The sequence below is a fragment of the Ovis canadensis genome, chromosome 3, assembly GCF_042477335.2.
Source record: "Ovis canadensis isolate MfBH-ARS-UI-01 breed Bighorn chromosome 3, ARS-UI_OviCan_v2, whole genome shotgun sequence".
Taxonomy (NCBI): domain Eukaryota; kingdom Metazoa; phylum Chordata; class Mammalia; order Artiodactyla; family Bovidae; genus Ovis; species Ovis canadensis.
In genome coordinates, this window is record NC_091247.1 from 220947867 (window position 1) to 220969206 (window position 21340).

Sequence of the window (21340 nt, forward strand, 5' to 3'; positions counted from 1 at the left end):
AAGGCTGGTCAGATCGCACGCGAAAGTCCTGGCGAGAGGACTGCCCGGGGCTCTGGCCACCCATCTGTGCTGCCGCCCCTTCCACCCCTGAGATCTGAGACTCACGGACAGAAGGGGCGGCAGCACAGAGAGCTGTCTGGAGAGATACAGAGGCATGGGGTGGGTGGGGGAGGAGGTAAGTGAACACAGTACAGACCCAGGGCAGGGAGCGGGGAGGCCTCAGAGGACCACGTTCATGTACCGTCACCACCTAGAAGCACTGTCAAGAGCTGGGAGGCAAGTGGCTGAGGGCCAGTGTGGCGGGACAGCAGAGGGGCAGGGCAGGCCAACAAGACGCGTAGAGGCGTGGCCTGGGGTCCACGTGCGGACACCCCAAGGACACTGTGCCTCCCTCAGCCCAGCTCCCCACCGAGTGAGCAAGGAGGTGTGAGAAGCCCTCCCGGCCTCCAGGCGAGTGGCCCCCCGATGCATCCCCGTCTCCCACTGAGTGAGACACAGGGCCTCACCGGAGCTCAGCCCTGTAGAAACAGGAGTGACCCACTATCCAGCAAGGCAACCGAGGGCGAAGGGAGCCACCAACTGTCTGCTGAGGATGCCACCCGCCTGCTTCCCAGCTCCATCCAGAAGCAGCGCCACAGAAGAGACCTGCCTTCCGTCCTAAAGCTCTCAGGAGAAGCCCCTTAGAAAGGATTAGTAACACTCTGCTTCTCCTCACACCTTGCCATGTATTATAAAGTTAAACCAGATCAACTGAGGCTGTGGGTGGTTTACCCTAGATACAAGGACTGCCATTTCCCGGGTTTCCCACATCACCAGACACAACAGTCCTCATGTTCTCACTGTTGTTGCTGTTCAGTTGCGTCTGACTGTGACCCCATGGACTGCACCACGCCAGGCTTCCCTGTCCATCACCAACTCCCGGAGCCTGCTCAAACTCATGTCCATCGAGTCGGTGATGCCATCCAACCATCTCATCCTCTGACATCCCCTTCTCCTGCCCTCAATCTTTCCCAGCATCAGGGTCTTTTCCAATGAGTGGGCTCTTCACATCAGGTGGCCAAAGTATTGGAACTTCAGCTTCAGTCCTTCCAATGAACATTCAGGGTTGATTTCCTTTAGGATTGACTGGTTGGATCTCCTTGCTGTCCAAGGGACTCTCAAGAGTCTTCTCCAACACCACAGTTCGAAAGCATCGATTCTTTCATGCTAAGCCTTCTTTTTGGTCCAACTCTTACATCCGTACATGACTACTAAAAAAAACCAGAGCTTTGACTATACAGACATTAGTCAGCAAAGTAATGTCTCTGCTTTTTAATACATTATCTAGGTTTGTCATAGCTTTTCTTTCAAGGAGCAAGTGTCTTTTAATTTCGTGGCTCCAGTCACTGTCTGCAGTGATTTTGGAGCCCAACAAAATAAAGACCGTCACTGTTTCCATTGTTTCCCCATCTACGTGCCATTAAGCGATGGAGCCAGATGCCGTGACCTGTTCTGTGGAGGCCAAAGACGGTAATTTTTTATCTGACACACGCTGATTTGCTTCTCATCTCAAATACATCACTAACTCAGCAACCTCCTATACACACTGCTAAAAACACAGCCTTTCCAAGCACCCCTGTGGCCAAGAGTTCAGCAAGAAATGAACTGGAACCAACCTTCAGTTTCCCCAAAGCAAAAGTTTATTTTAGACAGTAGAACACAGCAAGAGAAATATGTTAAAATTTCTCAAGAATCCATTCTTTTTCTTACAAGCCAGTGGTCATCTAGAAATGTCAGGTGGTCAAAGTTTGTAAGTGGCAGAAAAAACCGGAAGTGCTCGTCCAGAGGTGGAGGAAAGGGGAACAGCCAGCCAGTGACTAGAAACCGAGGTTGGAGTGTGTGTGCTCCATGGGCACCCTCCTCGCCTCCAGCCCCGGGCGGGACTTCTGCAGCTGTATCTGCTCCATTCCTGTGGCAGCAGAGGGCTCCCACGATCCGGCCCCTGCCTGCCTACCTGTGTTCCCAGGTGACTGGCACTCCTCCAGTCAGTGTCTAGAAAGCACTGACTGCACCAACTCTGATGGCTCCGCCTCTCATCCCGCCTCTCAAGAAAGAAAATGATTTTCCTTTGTTCCTAAAGAGCAGCAGCCGCCTTACACTCCCTGCCAGGATGAGCAAGGAGCCCAAGGGACCTCTGTGTTCCAGCTGACCCCAACACACTCAAGATCCTGCGACATGCATTTCTAAAAGCCTCTCCCTCTCCCAAAGTCTCGGCATCTACTTTCAAAGAACTCTGAATTGTGGGCCAACACCCCTAGCTGTATGTATGTTTGAAATAAACACCTCCAAAGAGCTGCCCATTTCCTCAAACCTCACCACACACAAACTCCTTCATTAACACCTGCCGTCCCACCCCCTCTGCTGATGCAAACTGCTTTCAAATGAACAGGCTCCAGTCGGAGGCACACGCAGAGGAAGTGCCCATCCACGGGAGTTCACCCCAGGTCACTAATGACAGCAGATAAGTGGAGGGAAGGTGGCTCCTGGGACAGTGTGACAGGCGCCCGAGGTAAAACTACACAAGATCAATTCCCTCGGGCTGCCTCAGCTTTCCTCCTCAACAAGCCAAGAGGCCACAGCAAAGACACTCCAGTGCCTGTTCTGCAGCTCTGCTGGCGGGACGTCGCGTGCGGCCTGGGCACTGCCCAGCACTGGTCCATGCTGACAGCCGCAGGGCAGACAGAAGGTCCTTCCACCATTGCCCCCATGCCCTCATTCCTGAAGGTCAAACGCAGGTCGTGCTTCTCCCAGCCTCTCCTGAACCACCCCATGTGCTGTCTACGTCCCAGCAGCCTGGGAAACCCAACAGTCGTGATCACAGGAACCTACAGACCTGGAAACCCAGCCGGAAGGTGCCAGAAATCCGGGGGGTTGAAAAGCCAAGGTGTGGAAGGAAGGAACAAGGAAAGTGAGGAGTCTGAGAAGGGAGGCTGGAGGAGGAAGGGAGGCTCGGTCTCCCGCGGCGGTGCGGTTTCTGCTGCTGGCGTTGCCTTGCGTGCTCCAACCTCGGCAGCTGACTGCTGACTCAGAAGCACATTCCTTGGCTGTGGAAAGGAAAGTGCTGGAGAGACAGCCTATGAGGAACACGCGGGAGCAGAGTCTATGTTTCTATTTATAAGAGCAAGAGGCTGTCACTGACTCATGGCTGGTTTGAGAACACTCAATCTCTAGCTCTTAGAATAGATGGGTGGTTACTTGAGAGGTGGGGGAGATTTATTTTTAAAGATAGAAAAAGGAAAGAGAATCAAAACAACAAAATGACAATTATACTTCAAGGATCAGAAATCAGAGCCAAGTTTAGTTACATTTCTCCCGAGCTTCTCCACCACTAATACACCAGCATGTGTGCAGAGCTGACTCGCACGAGGGAATCTATGAGACGTTCCCTTCCTAGTGCACTTAGAGGCGCAGCTTGTCTGAACAGACCTTAGAAGGAAGCAGACAGGAAGGCTTGTTTTAGAATGTCATTGGGAGGAAACTTACAGAGATTTCTTCATGTTTGCGGAAACAAGGACCAAGGTGGCCAAACGCCTTGCGGTCTTGATCAGTTTCTCTAAAAAGGACCGCCCAGGGCGCCACCATCATCTGTGGATGGGGACACCGAGTCCCTCACCTGGTGAGGCTAACTGAATCAGGCCATCTGGGAATGAAGGTCCTTGTCACCCCAACTGCTTCCCAGCTCTGGTCCCAGACCTCTCATCCCTCACGGCCCCGGGATAAGGTTCTCTGGTTCCCAGGAAGCAGCTCACAACACCAGAAGGAAAGCAGAGCTTTTCATGATCCTTGTTCCTGCCTTCACTCATTCCCCATTCTCTGGCTTTCCACCCTATTTAGCATCAGATGGACACTTGGCAGGATGCTGAGGACACAGAAGCCTCCAGGTGGCCCTCCCCATTCCCTGGTTCTGCTCTTTAGTCCCGCCCACCAGTCCTAATCCCACAAGCAGGTGACTGAGCATCCCCACTCCCCCCACCCCCGCCGGCTCAGGGCAAGGACTGAGTCTCTGCGGCTCCAGCAGAAACACTCTAGTGTCTGTGGAGCTGACAAGGACATCTGTCTGGGGGTCCCTGCGTGGCTGGGGAGGAGGAGGCGGAGAAGTGGGTGGAGGTGACAGAGGAAACTTCTATCTAACGGGAGGGCTATCCAAGAGCAGACGGCTGGGCAGGAAGAGCAACTACGAATGCGGCACTCTGCTGTGGGCCCTCAGACCCATAGCTTTATTCTGGCTGTGAAACAGCCCTCTCTAGAGGGGCCAGGAAGAGCGTGGACCATGACCTCTGGGTTCTCCTCCAAGTCTCCAATTCTGAACAACACTAATCCCCAATACTGTGTTTTCTCAAAACCTTTTACTTTCTTCAATAACAACCTATTTCTTCAGGAAAAACACCTACACAGCTGACCAATGGGTCAGAAAGGACTTCTGCTCATAGAGAACAGACCCATGGTTGACAAGGGGAAGTGGGGAGGGAGAGGGATAGGCAAGGAATTTGGGGTTGGTAAATCCAAACCATTATACTCAGAGCAGATAAATAAAAGGTCCTACTGCAGAGCACAGGTAACTATATACTCAATATCTTGTGATAAACCATAAGCGAAGAGAAAACACAAAAAGAATACATATGTGTACAACTGAGTCACGGTGCTATACAGCACAGACCAGCTATACATCAATCAAAAAATTTCTGTAAATATATATATATAGGATCACAAAAATAAAATATTGAAGGATCAAAAAATAAAATATATATAAAACTGAACTTTAAAGAGAAATGACCCCCGCCCTTTGTCACCCCAAGCAAATACTAGAAAGAAAGTCCAAGTCAGAACCAAACACCAGCAGACATAACAGCTGATGCCAATGCAAGTGATGCAAATGCAGATGCCTGCCCCTCGACAACCCAGAAAAACAAGGAATCAAAAAGAACACTTGCCCCAGTCCCGGGACCTCAGGAAGTTATCTTCACCTGCAAAGTGAAGGCAATGCTCAATGAACCACGGGGTTTTTTGCAGGAATTGAGGTAATGAACACAAAATGTTAGCAGTGCTGGGTACACAGCCAGACGTAAGTGTTATTATTAACTAGTAGTTGACAACCCCATTCACAAAAGGTTACATTCAGCTAAGTAAGTGGCTACTCACATAACAGAATGAGAGAACTCAAGACAGCTCTGTCTTTTGAAAGAAAGAAGAATGTGGTGAAGCCTCCTCTGTGCCCCCCGCCCATCCCCACCTGTCCCAGAGGGTGTGACCAGGGCACTGGGCAGGAGGGGCTGAAGGAGAAGACACGCCAGCAAGTTCCTGCCAAACTCCGACATTCACAAGGAAGATACAAGGACTGTCATGAAAGCGGCCAACACTGAGGAGTTACGAGCGGTCAGATCCAGAAGGTATCTCAGCCTCCACCACAATCTACCACATGCGTTTTGCAGACAGGAAAGTGCTGCTTAAAGACACTTAACAGTCACACAGCAGGACAGTGGTGCGGCCAGGCTCCGGCCCTAGGGCCCAAGGCTGGGGCTGCCACGAAGGAGGAACCACTCGAGACGCAGCTTGAGAAACAGAGCTGTCAAAACAATGCGCGACCGCCAGGCATAGAGCCTCCAGAAAGGCAGCTTCGGGTGACCCGAGCAAGGATACGCAACCAGGGTTCTTCTTCTTACAGTGTATCACCGCACTGCCTCTTTGAGACGGAGCCCTTCAGTCAATCAAGGCCAGGGTGCTCTGGTGTCCAGGGACTCCGAGTTTCTGCTCCCCAGTCCGCATCCTGCAGTGGCACCTCTCAGGGAGCGGTGGCCCACAGAGCATCTGTGAGTCGGCCAGCACTACTCGACCTGGCATAGGGACTCACTGCAGACAGCAGGGGAACCTCAGCCTAGTCTCTACCAAGAGTCCAGAGCTGCGGGACAGAGACCCAGACCTGAGGATCCAGGTGGGCAGGTGAGGAAAGAGACGCTCACTGAGGCTGTGGAAAAGCACAGCCAAAAGCTGTCTACCTGTACACGGGCCGGCTCCGCTCCTTGGAGCTCAGCCCCGTGCACCCAGCTCCAGGCACAGAGCAGCTGCTCAAGAGGCTCTGCGGATTCGAGGCCCTGTGGCAGCCCAAAGGGACGTGACACCCCCACAAGGATGGCAGCGGGGCTGCAGGGAGAGCCCTCCAGCACCCCTCCCCTTAGACGGACAAACCTCCCAAAGCGGCATTAAAGCCAACATTTTCACAATGGCCTACATGGCATCCGGTCCCATCACTGCATGGCAAATAGATGGGGAAACAATGGAAACTGTGACAGACTTTATTTTGGGGGGCTCCAAAATCACTGCAAATTGCAGTGTGATTGCAGCCATGAAATTAAAAGACTCTTGCTCCTTGTAAGAAAAGTTATGACCAACCTAGACAGCATGTTAAAAAGCAGAGACGTTACTTTGCCAACAAAGGTTCAACTAGGCAAATATGGTTTTTCCATTAGTCATGTATGGATGTGAGAGTTGGACTATAAAGAAAGCTGAGTGCCGAAAAAGTGATGCTTTTGAACTGTGGTGTTAGAGAAGACTCTTTAGAGTCACTTGGACTGCAAGAAGATCCAGCCAGTCCATCCTAAAGGAAATCAGTGCTGAAAATTCATTGGAAGGACTGATGCTGAAGCGGAAGCTCCAATACTTTGGCCACGTGATGCAAAGAACTGACTCATTGGAAAAAACCAATGCTGGGAAAGATTGAAGGCAGGAGGAGAAGGGGACGACAGAGGATGAGATGGTTGGATGGCACCACCGACTAAATGGACATGAGTTTGAGCAAGCTCTGAGAGTTGGTGAAGGACAGGGAAGCCTGGCATGCTGCAGTCCATGAGGTCGCAAAGAGTCAGACACGACTGACTGACTGAACTAAAACATAGTAACACAATTAAGATTCTCTCTCATAAAATATTTTCCACAACAATAATTTAGCCATTAGAGTGACAACGTCTGACTTAAGACAACTGGGCTCCCACGCCTGTTTCCTCACTCTGTCTGCTGCATAGATCACGCAGCCTCTAGAAAACCCCACCATACACTTGTGAGCAGACAAGCCCCTCCAGCCTAGCGTTGCCGTGAGAGGAGCTCTCAGCTCGTGGACCTCCTGAGACGGTCCCCGGAGCCCACACCCCTGACCTCGCCCTCTCACTTCTCCTCCTGTGGCCCCCATGCCCGGCCCCTCAGCCACACGGGACTCCTTGCTGCCTGCAAGCCCTCACTGCCCTCCCATCTGAAATGCTCTCCCCCAGGTCCAGTCGTGCATGCAGAGCACACTACTGGGCAGCCGCTGCGTGCCGAGCACTGTGTTAGGTCCTAGAAGCGCTGTGGGAACAGAGGAAAGCCTAGCTCCGCCCGGGCGCCATCCTCTGAAGGGCCGGCGCGCATGTGACGCACCTTCACCACCCTTGGCTGTTATTCGGGTGTTGCCTCCTGGTGCGGCCCTCCCTGACCCGCACCGGCTCATCTTCTTTCTGTTTCCCCCCGAAGCTCTCACCGCAATGTGACGTCCTGGAAATGCTATTTACTGCCGGTCCTCCTCTCTAGAATGTGAACTCTGTGAGAACAAGGACTTTTGCCCTTTGCTCCCTGCTGCACCGTCGCACCCAGAACCCATTCCTGACTCAGAACAGCACACAAGTACCTCTCGGATTAGTGCGTGGACGAGTGGCACCAGGGGTTCAGGCAGAACTCTGCTGGGATGTGAGATGAAGAAGAATCAAATGAAAATGCGCTCAGAGCCACCGGGTTGAGAGCAGGAACATGCAGGCCTGGGGTCCTATGAGGGGTCCTACGAGGGGACCCAGGCCTTCTCCAAGGCCACACCTGTTCACACGGGCCCCACTCAGCAGGAGAGGAGCCAAGACCTGGAGGCAGCTGTGTTCTCACAGCCAAACAGTTTCAGAGTAATTGAACCCCCGCCCCCATGAAAGAATCTGGTTCCACAGAAGAAGAATTTATCAGTGTCAGGAAACGCTACATGGCAGCTCCCAGCCTACCTGCCCCAAAAGATAAAGTGAAGGACCTACAAGCTTTCCAGATCCAAGTTGTGTGTGTGTGTGTGTGTGAGAGAGAGAGAGAGAGAGAGATCTGCCTCAGAAATCCACGCTGCTGTCATAAGCCAGGGTGTCTGCAGCCCTCACTTGGGGCTGACGACAAAGGGGAACAGCACCGCCCACCAGCTTGTGACAAGGTGCCCAGGGATGAGACGGAGAAGCTGGAGGGGTGCCGACAGACAGCCAGACACCTGACACCCCAGCTTCAGGAGTGGGGTGGGGAGGCGACTCCTCTGAGCTGCAGCAGGAAAACAAGCTGGCAGCTCACACTGACCCGGCCACAGAGCCGGGACCTGCAGCCTGGGTGGGGGCAGCGCCAGCACGGATTCAGGCCCCATCCACGCCCACCTGCCCATTCTCGGCGCCCCTGCCCGCAGGGGCAGAGGCAGCGCCTTCACCTCTCCGCCTGCACTCACTCCTCACTCCCCTCGGGATGTCCCTCCAGTCAGGGGCTCTGCGTTCTCCTCTGAATCTGGCCCTAGCCATGATCGAACGTGTTCCCCTGTCAGGCCATCCTTACATGTGCAGCTCAGGTCATCAGGTCATTCACATCCTGTGTGCCCGCCCATCCTCCCCACTCCCGCCCTCCCGCACCCCTGCCCCGTGCACATCTCCAGCTGTGGCCCCTCCCTTCTGCTGCCTCCCCGTCTTCCTAACTCCCCTCTAGCCGCCTGTCCCCACCACTGGACCCCTTGACGAGGCCCTGTCACCTTCCCCTGCCTCTCAGTCTGGCTTCTATCTCCATCACTCCACCAAGGGCAGCGTGAAAGGCTGACACTTCAGTCCTTATCTCACTTATTCGCTTTCTGGAGCTCTTCCTGGAAACCCTCCTCTCCCTGGCTCGGCCTCCTGCTCTCAGCCACTAACTGGTCTCACACTGCTCAGCTCCTCGCACAGCTACAGCTGTTTCAGCTGCCCTCCTCTCTTCATAAACTGGATGACCCCCACCCTACAACACTTCTATCTTTGCTGACCTTGCTCCTGATCGCCAAACGCTACTGGACCTCTTCATGTAGACACTCCATGGGGTCCCAGACCAAGCACACGGGACTCTGTTCTCTTCCCCGGTTCTCTCCCCCTACGCACTCAGATGCCACCACCATCCGCCCAACAACGAAGACTGGGGGTCATTTCAGACCCTGCTCTGTGTCCACCCCTCAATCCAATCACCTCAGAGCAAAGACCTGTTGATTCGAACTCTCTAGGACCGCTGGGTTCCAAAGCATCTCCTGATTGTATTCTAGTGGAACACCTGTGGTCTCCAGCTTGGACCATTACAACTGCCTCTCAATCTTAAACTCCCCACAGGAGTGCTGGGTGCACTTTTCAAAGAGAAAACGTGATCTCTTTCCTTAAATGTGACCTGCTACATCCCCCCCAGCCCACTGTTTCCAGGGGGTAATCCAAAGCCTCAGCAAGGTTCACAAGGCCCCAGAGGTCTAGCAGCCACCTCGCCTCCTGTCCACACACAGACCGCTGTCCTCAGGCCTCAGTCATTTCCCGCACGCAGCACGGCCATCACTCCTGCCCTCCACCCCCGTGCTCCTGCTCAGCCGGGCCACCCCTCCTCCCCTCCACACTCCCCACTGCTCCAGGGTAAAGCCCAGGTCTGCCTCCCGGCAGCTCAGGGGTGCTGGCTGGCAGGAAGAGGCGCTCATTTCTGTACTGCACTCAGCACACATGGCAATGGGAAGGAGAAGAGTGAGAATGAGAGGCTCGTGTGGGCCACAGAGACTACTGTCACAGAATCCAGAAAGGAGAAAAAGGACACGTGACAATCCGTCTGCTACTACCTTGTTATTGACTTAAGGGGCGGAGGGCAGGACTTGGAAGTGGCCAAAGGGAGTACCTGAGCCAGCTCTGGACAGTTCTCAATGAAGAAAAGGACTTTTGCCTTCAGTTGACATTTCAGGACCTCATTTACAGCTTCTTCAGACACCACAGCGCCCCTGGTCACCAACACGGTGATGTCTAAGCTCCCCGGGGGCTAGACGGTCTACAGGAGAAGACTCACCAGCTGCCCACAGGGTTCTTGGAGACAGAAACACGGAAGGAAGGAGGAGATAAAGCAGGTGTTAAGACTGGTTGTAAAACAGGAGTGGGATGACGGAGCTGTTTCAGGAGGCCAGCAGATAAAGGAGGAAAAAGATCTCTCGCATGTCGACGACAACCTCTTCACCTCCACCCACACACCAGGCAAACTGACTGGATCTGCCTCAGCGCTGGGCCTCGGGAGAGAGTGCGGCTAGCTGCTCCTCTCAGCTGTCATCTCCAAAGCAGAAATTAACCAAGGGAGCTAATCGAAAAACATTCTACAGAGTATACTTTCCCTTCCCAATTAGCTTAAGAGGGCATGGGACTGGGATGTCCCTGGTGGCTCAGTGGTTAAGACTTCACCTTCCAATGCAGGGGGTGGGTACAGGTTTGATCCCTGGTCGGGGAGCGAAGATCCCACACTCCACGTGTCTTGTGGGCAAAAAAACAAAACAGAAAACAGAAGCAATATTGTAAGAAATTCAATAAAGACTTTAAAACTGGTCCCACATTAAAAAAAAAAATTCTTTAAAAATGCGGGGTTGGGGGACATGGGGCTTAGGCATAATTCCCCAGCAAAACACAATCTTCTCTGGATCAGACACTCCTCAAAGCCAGCCCTCTCATCCTACTGACTCCACTGAGCTCTGACCTTCGACAATCACTCCTGCAGCTACAGCCCAACTCCTTCATGAGGGAAAGAGTCCATCTGGTTAGAAAAAAAAACCCAGAAAAGGTGGGGGGCGGGTAACAACAAACTTCATTTCCTTACACTTAAGGAATACTGTGAACTCAAGCTGTACTCTGGCAGGCTCCTGAAAGGGCACAGCCCACAACTCCTCCTTACTTACGCCACCCCTGCCCTAGGGATGACCCCCATCCTGTCTCGTGGTGGGGCGGAGGGGGGAGGTGCTGAAGTATAGCCAAGACTTGAGTTTCTTTTCTCCCAAAGACCAATTGCCAAAAACCAACTGCCATGAGACCTTTGGGCTCCAAAATTCCAACTACTCTGGGCTCAAGGCCAACACTTACCAAGGTTTCTCCACAGAGGACTAATTAATCTTCACTCAGTTCAGCACCACCAACGTTAGGCAGTGAGGCCCCCCAGGGCCTGAAGGCTCTGCTCCACATCCGCCCACGTCCTAAACACCAGAAGCACCCCACGGCCGTGGGGGGACGGCCGCCTTCAGCATCCTGCTCTGGTCCAGCAGCGGCAAGCTTCGGGTGACACGATATTCCCTGACCACCGCTGGATCTTCTGAGACGCTGAGTCACTGGGACTTGACGTGCTGCACCGAGTGTGCCCTAGGGGTGGCAGTAGGCACGATCTACTGCCCAACCCTCTCACCCCTGCGGCTGAGGCAGGCCTGCCTCCAGGAAGCCCTCTCGCGAGCTGGGGGACCTCAGCGCCTCAGCTGAGACGGGACCACTCGATGCCGAGCATGACCAGGCCATCTGGGAGCATCTCACTCTGAGGTTCCCCCTTTTGGGTACCAACTGCGTATTTCACCTTCAGAAATAGCACTCCCTGTGGGCAGGGAAAAGGGACTGTATCTGTTCCGCTAATTACACATCTGAGGCAGAGACTGGACATCAGACACAAAGACCTTGTTAAAGGGCCTCAACTAAGCAGCCTTCTGTCTCAAAAGACCTCTGACCAGAAGCCCTAGAGTCTTCTGGTATCACAGCATGAGCGAAGCAGGATGCAGTAACTGCCACGTGAGGATGACCCCCCAGACCCCGGCCAAGGGCAGCCTCTCTCTGTGCTCACTGCCTACCTCCTGTGGGGCGATTCACACCGCCTGTTCACACTGAGGCCACGATCCCGGCTACCAGCAAGTGTGCTTTTTAACAACAGGCGCTGACAGTTCGACAGTGAAGGTGGGCCAGGTCTCTGCCATCCTGAAGTGCCCGGCTCCTGAAGAGGAAGTTAGTGCTAAGCAGGTGGTGAGCCACGTCTGCTTCGTGCGCTGCAGTCCAAACGCACAGAGCAACACTGCGGTGAAGCAGGGAAATCTGCTCATCTCCTTTTCAATTAGCTGGGGAATGTGGAAAAGAAGGCAGGAGACGATAAGTAGTGAGAAAATATATAGCCACCTCTCCCTTCAAATGGAACTGCTGAGAAACAGTCATACTGTAAGATTTTAGTTTCACTAAAACTCCTGCTCACCCTGAAATCAAGTGTTAACAGAGCAATAAAATGGCCAAACAGCTAGAGGGGGGAAAGTGATGGGATCCACATAAAGGACTAACTGGGTCACAGGCCTCTAGGTTCCTCCCCTTCAGCCCTGAGCAAGAAACAGACGGGTGAGGCTTGCTCCCAGGCTGGATGCTCCAGCCAGGTTAGGGGCTGGACGCCCTGGCACAGCCAGAGCAGAGGAGCCAAGGCAGGGCCCAGGCTGTGCCAGTTCCTCACTCAGAACCTGCGGGGCTTGGCCAAGAGCCGTAAGAGCTCTGTGCGGGCCCCCACTGCCCACGAGAGCACACTCAGGCAGGCGCGGTGCAGCGCTCAGGGCCGGATGGAGTGGTTCTCTAAACAACTCTGACGTATAACTTACACACCATAAGAGTCATCTGTTTTAAGTGTATGATTCAATGGTTTTTTAGTAAATTTACCGAACTACGCAACCATTGCCACAACAGTTTTAGAAGGACATTTCCATCAGTCTCGCAGTGTTTTTAATAACTTCCCAATCTGAAGACGAGTCTGTTTCAACAGGTGTTAGGCTGCTGAATAGGAAGGTAGTACCCACTGCTGTTGCTGTCAATTTGCCCATTCTAGGTAACTCACAAAAGCAGAGTCATGTAATATCTGTCCTTTTATGCCTGGCTTGTCTCGCTTAGCACAATGTTTCCACGCTGACTGGCTCTGTTTAACATGACTGAAAACTGTTCCACTAATTACACACTGCAGGTATGTGCTCATCCACTAATGGGACACCTGGGTCATGTCCACTTTCTGATTAATTGTCAATAATGCTGCTATGGACATGGGTGTATGAGTTTGTAGACCCCATCTCAACTCTGTAATCCAATTTATATGTCGTGTTTCTTCCAAAGTGGTCTTTCTAAGCAAATCTCATCATTTTGCTGACAGACTGAACTCCTTAGCTGCTAGTAGCAGCCTACTCTCCACTCCCACACACCTATCTCTATCTATCTATCTGCTGCTTCAGGAATCTGCCTCACTCTTCCCTGCGCGGCGTGGTTCATGGTCAAGGACACGTTTCCCCACCGCACACACACACAGTCAACCCCCTCGGGTCGTCTCTGCACAAGGCCGACCATAGCCGTGAGGCCACTCACCACCCATCAGGGCTTCGGCTCCCTGTCCCATCTGAGACCCTCTGAACACCTTCACTCCTCACTTCCCTGGGCACAGACCTTTCCTCTGTTCCCACCCAGTGCTCCTGGAGGTAGCAAGTTTCTCTCAGGTTTCTACCCCCAGAATTTAGCAGAATATCAGAGCCATGATAAACATTCAGTTCCCTATGGAATGGATTTTTGGTTTATGAGTACATACTTCGAGAGTTCAAGATAAGTTCCATTTTTAAAAAGCAGTAGAAATACTTGTGCGTCCAATATTTTATTTTTAAAACCACAAGTGACGTGAGCTGCTAACATCCAAACCTACAACATATTAGTTCCCCAAGAAAGGAGCAACAAATAACCACATTTTTCCCAAAGGCTTCCTCTCTCAAACATGCCTGGACCCTGATCTGTTTTCAGTTTATGAAGGAACACACTACATTAAAGCCAAAGGGTTACTTGTAACCAAGAAAAGCCTCATATCCAGAATATTTAAAGGATTTATACAAACCCATAAGAAACCAGCAGATACTCAATGAAAAATAAGCAAAATACCTGACTAGGTATCTCACAAAGGACATCCAAATTGCTAGAAAGCATCTGAACAGGTACCCAATATTATTAGTCATCAATAAAATGTCAGTCAGAACCACAGTGAGAAACCGCTGCCCACTCATTAGAATGACCAACAACTGGACACTCAGAATATAAGCTCAACAACCAGCGTGTCAACTTACAACCACTTTGGAAAACTGTTCAGTAGCAGTTCCTAAGTTGAAGAAACTCTACCATAAAACTCAGACATTCTACTCCTGGGAATACTTCTGAAAGAAATCTATGTCTATACTATCCCAAAGACAAGCACAACAATGTTTATGGCATTACACAGACACACGCATTTATTATGTATAGCATTATAGTTCACAATACTCTAAAATGCAAGTCACCCAAATACAAAACGAGAAATAAGCAGCAGCAATGGAATCCTACTACGAACTACTGCCTCAGGCAGCAACGCGGACGACGAGCACAGATCAGCGGAGAGCACAAGAAGGCAGACGGACCCGGGAGCGAGCACAGGACCAGGCTCCTCTCTGTAAAGACCAAGGACAAACACAGTTCACATCTGCGGACGAGGGAGCTCCCCAGCAGTCCACTGGTTAGGACCCTGTGCTCTCACTGCTGAGGGCCCAGGTTCAATCCCTGGTCAGGGAACTAGGAGCCCACAAGCCACAGCCAAAAAATCAAAAGCAAAACCCCCCAAATCTATGGAGTTGAAGAAGTCCATCAAGAATAATGGCTGGGGCTGGTGGGGTGGACCACTGTCAGGGAAGGGGCAAGGGGCGCCAGTGGGACCCTGAGCTGGACAGTGTCACGTGGGTGGCCAGGCAGCGCTGTGTCAGTTTGGTTCAGCTGGGAACTATGTTTCCCGGAACCCCCAGAGTTCTGAGTTAGAACTGGTCGGAAACGCGACTCGTACAAGATTTGGAGGCCACACCTTTCCAAAGGTCTCAACAGTCGGATGTGCGGATGAACAGAGACAGAGGCGCCGGAGTTCCAGCCCATCCTCGCTCTCCTGCCATTCCACCCAGCTCTCCCTTCTCGCCACACAGCAGCCCCCACCAGCACCAGACCCCGGTGAGCCGCACTGGGCAGCAGGTCTCGGGGAGCTCTGACCTGTCCACCCACACCGATGCCTTGGGCAGACTGAAGAGGGACTCCCCTGTGACCTCCAACCCCTCATCTGGACCATCACTGCCCCAACACCTCCCACGGCGGGGAAGGTTCGACTCCTCTAAGAAATCCGTCTCCCAGATTTCATACTGATCGGCTCCCAGCTGAGTGACGGACACATGCAGAGGTGTATACACACATACACATCTCTCTCTCTCTGTGTATACACACACATGACTTGTAATACTTAAGACTTGTGCACTTTAAGAACATACATTACACCACCATTAAAAAAAAAAAAGTCAAGAAACAAACAAAACAAGGACATTTTTGGCCATGTCCTGAGAGAACAGGACTCTGGGCAGCGCACGCCACTGGAATCTGCGCTGCACCCCCCACACCAGCGAAGGATCTGAAGCAGCACTGCTGGCCAAGACCGAGGGCAGCCCAGGGCACGGCCAGAGCCTAGGGGTGTGTTTCTGGACACCAACAGAACGTGTGCTCCCTGCCTGGCAGCCGCCAACTCGCTGGCACCAAGTTCCAAGGTCCAGAGGGGGCTTCCCTTTGGAGAGGGAGACTCACCACAGTCCCTGTGCACCCGGGGTCTCAAATGGGCAGGAAGGCATGGGGACAGGGGGTGCAGAGATAAGGCGGCAGTCCAGCCTGTCCAGAACCGCACGCTGGTGCTGCTACAGCAGTCTGGGGTACCACACAAGAATCAGTCCCCAGAGTCACTGTTTGCCAGATGACCCACAGGTTTTGCTGACTTTTACTCCCTCATAGTTCAGTCAGTAAAGAATCTGCCTGCAATGCAGGAGACCCAGGTTCAGTTTCTGGGTCAGGAAGATCCCCTGGAGAAGGAAATGGCAATCCATTCTAGTATTCTTGCCTGGAAAAACCAATGGACAGAGGAGCCTGGCAGGCTACAGTCCATGGGATCGCAAGAGGCAGACATGACTTAGCCACTAAACCAACCAACCAGCTCCATTCATGAGTGGTATATATCAGGTCTGACACTTGGCTTTGAAATTACGAAGGTGAATAAAAATACGGTGACTGTCCCTGTGGGCCTCCCAGTGGCTCTCATGGTAAAGAACCCACCCGACAATGCAGGAGACATAAGAGATGCAGCTTTGATCCCTGGGTGGGGAAGATCCCCTGGAGGAGGACATGGCCACCCATCCCAGTGCTCTTGTCTGGAGGATCCCACGGACAGAGGAGCCTGGTGGGCTACAGTCCATAGAGTCGCAGAGTCAGACACAACTGAAGCAACTTAGCGCACACATATGCATGCCTGCTGGGCTGGATGAAGCACAAGCTGGAATCAAGATTGCCGGGAGAACTATCAATAACCTCAGACATGCAGATGACACCAGCCCTACGGCAGAAAGCGAAGAACTAAAGAGCCTCTTGATGAACGTGAAAGAAGACAGTGAAAAAGGTGGCTTAGAACTCAACATTCAGGAAACTAAGATCACAGCATCCGGTTCCATCACTTCATGGCAAATAGATGGGGAAACAATGGAAACTGTGACATACTTTATTTTGGGGGGCTCCAAAATCACTGCAGATGGTAACTGCAGCCATGAAATTAAAAGACACTTGTTCCTTGGAAGAAAAGTTATGACCAACCTAGACAGCATATTAAAAAGCAGAGACATTACTTTGCCAACAAAGGTTCGTTTTGTCAAAGATACAGTTTTTCCAGTAGTCATGTATGGATTTGAGAGTTGGACCATAAAAAGAGCTGAGCGCTGAAGAACTGATGCTTTTGAACTGCGGTGTTGGAGAAGACTCTTAAGAGTCCCTTGGACTGCAAGGAGATCCAACCAGTCCACCCTAAAGGAGATCAGTCCTGGGTGTTCAATGGAAGGACTGATGTTGAAGCTGAAACTCCAATATTTTGGCCACCTAATGCAAAGAGCTGACTCCTTGGAAAAGACCCTGATGCTGGGAAAGATTGAGGGCAGGAGGAGAAGAGGACAACGGAGGATGAGTTGGTTGGATGGCATCACCAACTCGATGGACATGAGTTTGAGCAAGCTCTGGGAGTTGGTGATGGACAGGGAAGCCTGGTGTGCTGCAGCCCATGGGGTCGCAGAGAGTCAGACACGACTGACTGAACCGAACTGAATTAATGCATGCCCGCCCTTGTCTGCTGGGGGATACAGACAATAAACAAGTAAGAAAACAAGCACATACAGCTGACACCTTCACAGTGCAGGTCTGAACTGAGTGGGCTCACTTACACGTAATGTTTGAGAACAGTAAATACTGCAGAGCTACACAGTCTGCAGATGGTCAAACCCATAGATCCTGGGACTTCCCTAGCAGTTCACTGATTAAGACACTGTGCGTTCACTCCAGGGGGCGGGGCTTTGAGCCCTGGTTGGGGAACTAAAGGCCTCATTCGCTGCATGCATACATGCTAAGTCGCTTCAGTCATGTCCAACTCTTTGGAACCCCATGGACTGTAGCCCGCCAGGCTCCTCTGTCCATGGGGTTCTCCAGGCCAGAATACTGGAGCAGGTTGCCATGCCCTCCTCCAGGGGATCTTCCCCACTCAGGGATCGAACCCACATCTCTTACATCTCCTGCACTGGCAGGCGGGTTCTTTACCACTTGTGCACCTGGGAAGCCCCATATGCTGCACGGCATGGCAAGAGAAAAACAAAACAAACCAGTAAGAACCTGCAGATACAGAGGAATCACAGATCGGAGCGCCAAATATAAATTATACACAGATTAACCCCGCATCGTTCAAGGGTCAACGATAATTACAAAATATGACTGCCAGGAAGGAAATGCACAGGTTATGGTGACTAACAGGAAGGGACCTGAGACAGGCTGGTCATGGGAACTTTTCTGAGCAAGTGACTCACAGCAGAGTCGACAGGACAGGAGAGAACAGCTTGGAGCCCCCCGCTCCCACCACTACAAGCTCCTCTCTGGAGTTCTTAACACAGCCCTCCTCCAGAGTGGACAATGTCCGTCCCAGACTCTCTCCACTTCACATTTCACAAGGCATTTCCACACAAGTCATCTTTCTCAGACTTCTTTCTCACACAGTCTGAGCACATGCCACCACCTGTCCCGAGTCACATATGAGCTATCAGCGGCATCGTGATTAACTTCCCTCCATTGCCTCCCTTCCGCTTCCTTTCACCAGCACTTTTGTTAGAAACTCTCCAACTACAGGTCTTTCCAAGGACCCATCAATCCGCTAAGGATATTATTTTAAGTGGGAAAATGCCAAAGTCTAGCTTTCCCACATCTACTTCAGTCCCACACTTATTGTAAAAAGACAATTTCAGTCCAAAGTTGGGGTGGGGGGGAGGATGACTACCATCAAGAGGTAAAGACGCACCACAGGGATGTCTACACGGTGCCCGCAGGTTTAATTACACTCCAGGAGCCGGTTTACATGATCATCCCCAGATCTGTGAGTCCCTAGGGGCAAGGTCCACGCCAGATCTCATTCCCAGGACTGTAAGTGGTCAAGACATCAAGGAACCCAACAAGCCACTTAAAAAACAACACTATTCTCTTTTCTCTCTTGTAAACAGTTACAGCAACTAGATTTCAAACTAAATGCAAGACTCTACAATCACTCTCTGTTTTGGAAGAAGGTTCGAGAGACTTTTTGGCCATCTCTTATTGACTGTAATAACTATTACCATTCACTGAACTTCCCTATGTGCCAGGCATGGTACGGGCAGGTCACAACGATCTTTACACTTAGTCCTCACACTGTCCCACAAAGAATTCTTATAATCTCACTGTGTACATGAGAAAACTCAGCCTCAGACAGTCAGGAGCTTGCCAGCTAGGAAGCTGAAAATGACAACATCTAAACACAGGAGTGCCTCACTCTAAAGCCCAAATTACCCCACCCCTTCCCAAAGGACTCTGATGTGTCCACAGGAGACCAGACATCCGATGGGAAAGGCCAGCATTCGGAGCCTTGGATGCTCGGTATCTGGCCTATCACTAACACACCACTGAGATCAGCAGGCTCAGCTCTGCACCAGCAGTTCCGTGCACTTCTAAGGAACAGACCTGGGACTGAGCAGGGCTCCTTTACAACGCTGCCCTTGCCAACATTACACCTGGCAGATAACTGTGCTGAACTCTGGTGCCAAGTACAATTTTGCACAGAAGATCTGGGTGTCGAGAGGTTTGAGTTCCTTGGTCTAAGACAGTGCTCTGATGACCAGAATCTGAAAGACCTGAGTCGAGCTGAGCAGAGGGTGGGGCTACTTCTCACTTGTAAGGTAAGTGGACTGTTCTCCCCACCAGTGCCCCGGCTTTGGATGGGCAACCAGTTATGCAGGACAAAGACACATCCGCACAGGCGCTGGAGCCCATGACTCTGGACGGAGGCTACCTCCTGCCCTAGCCCTGGCCACCACGTACGGCAGTGCTAGCTCCCAGTGAAGGGGAGGGCTGCACCGGCTGAAACCCACACACCTGGCAAGCAGCAGCATCCACACAAAAGGGGGGTACACAGAGGGGCTAGCAGAGAGAAGGACGGCCATGCATCCCTGCCAACTGAGGCCCACGAGCGCTGTCTGGATCGTAGACAGTGGGCTCAGCCAGGGGAAGGGCTCTGACTCACTCTGTGCACCTTGCGAAGAACCAAGCAAAAACTAAAGAACAAACCCAGCCTCCTGTCTATGCAACTCTGAAAGGTGGCATCGGACAGTCATTTCCACACTTGGAAACGGAGGCCCTTCCCGGCTGGAGAGTGACTCGGATGCCAGGATCCCATCTTCATACTACACTAGGGCAGCTGTGCTCCTTTAACGCAAACAGTCCCATCACTACTGCCTGTCGACAGGCATGTCCCTCAAGGCAACGAGGAAACCAGAGACACTCACTGCAAAGACACCAGGAGCCGCCGACCCCACCACACACACTGATGGTCAGAGCCCCGTGAGGCAGACCCAGGGGTGCGTGCTGCAATTTCCTGAAGGACTAACACTCCTCCACGTGGCCCGACGAGTCCGGGCATCCCAACCAGCGGTCCTGCTCTGTGGCTTGGCAGAGACTCCAGTCCAGTCCTGTCCCTCTTATCAGAGCGGTGAGCCCTTTCCGGTCAAGCTTCGTGAAAACGGTCATTAAGGTCGGTGCTAATTCATGTCTGACAGTGAGTCTGAAGGGAGAAAAATGGGTTGGAAAAAAATGTGTCCTGAAGTAACTTTTTGGGTTCTTTGGCTGTGATCATATGAAAATCTCTTAAGACAGGCTTCCCGATGCTCAGAGACAGGCAGCAACGGACCCCTGACGAAAAGGAGAACTTCACTCAGGGGCTCCGCTCACCAGAGCCATCGGCTGCAGAGAGCCCTGAGGGAGGCTGGCCTCTGCACCCAGACGCCGGAGCAGCTGGACATGGCGAGCGCCCTGTAGTTCCATCAATCCTCCCCTCCGGCCAGTATGAGGCGAGCCCAGCCCAGTGTTCACCAAGGCAGTCCTAACCACCTGGGCCCACTCTGCTGGAAGCCCAGTGGCCCGCCTGCACCACAGCAGGCCAGAAGGTCCAAGGGGAAGGCCCGCCCCATCAGGCCCCTACGAGTAAAGTCACAAGTAACCTTTGCTCCCCGGGCTCTTTAACCAGAGGCGAAACTCTGGGGCTGCACCATCCCCTTAATGTGCACGTCAGCACTCGCACTCTAGCTAAGTTTTACCTCTATGACGAAAGCGTGCTGACAGCAAGAGTCCTTCATCTCTATGAGGAACCGAGTGAGATTTTTCCAATTCCTGTGTATTCTTCTGAAATTAACTCCTCTTCCTACGCTTTCTTGGGCCACTAGAATAGGTTCCTTGAAAATGCCTCTATCCTTCCTTTATCAGAGAAGATTAAGGCAGAAAGAACAAAACCCCTTCAGTGCAGAAAGCACTCTGTGCGCTCATGAAAAACAAAGGCTCTTTCCAGGCACGAGGAGGCTCCCTACTCTGGGCCTGGGCTGAGCCTTTGGAGTAAATCAGAGCTGTCTGCAGCCTCGGTTCTGCCCCAACCTCTTTCTCTTCCCTCTGAGAGCATGAACTAGAAGTGACAGAAGAGCCAGAGCTCTGCAGCCTGCCTTCTGGGGGCCCGTCCCACCGCGAGGACAGGCAGCCTGCACTTTGTGCCATGACATCGTCAGCCACCATCAATGGCGAGAAGGCCAGGTTCTGCCTATGGAACCAACCACCCCGAACTGCAGAAGACTGTCAACCTG

The 21340-nt window shown here is 52.3% G+C and overlaps 1 protein-coding gene across 15 annotated transcripts in view; it reads right to left on the reverse strand.

The window, feature by feature from the left end:
• The window catches only part of MICAL3 (microtubule associated monooxygenase, calponin and LIM domain containing 3), a 146936-nt gene that overhangs the window by 79133 nt on the left and 46463 nt on the right, over positions 1-21340 (reverse strand). The gene's annotated exons all lie outside the window — the stretch shown is intronic.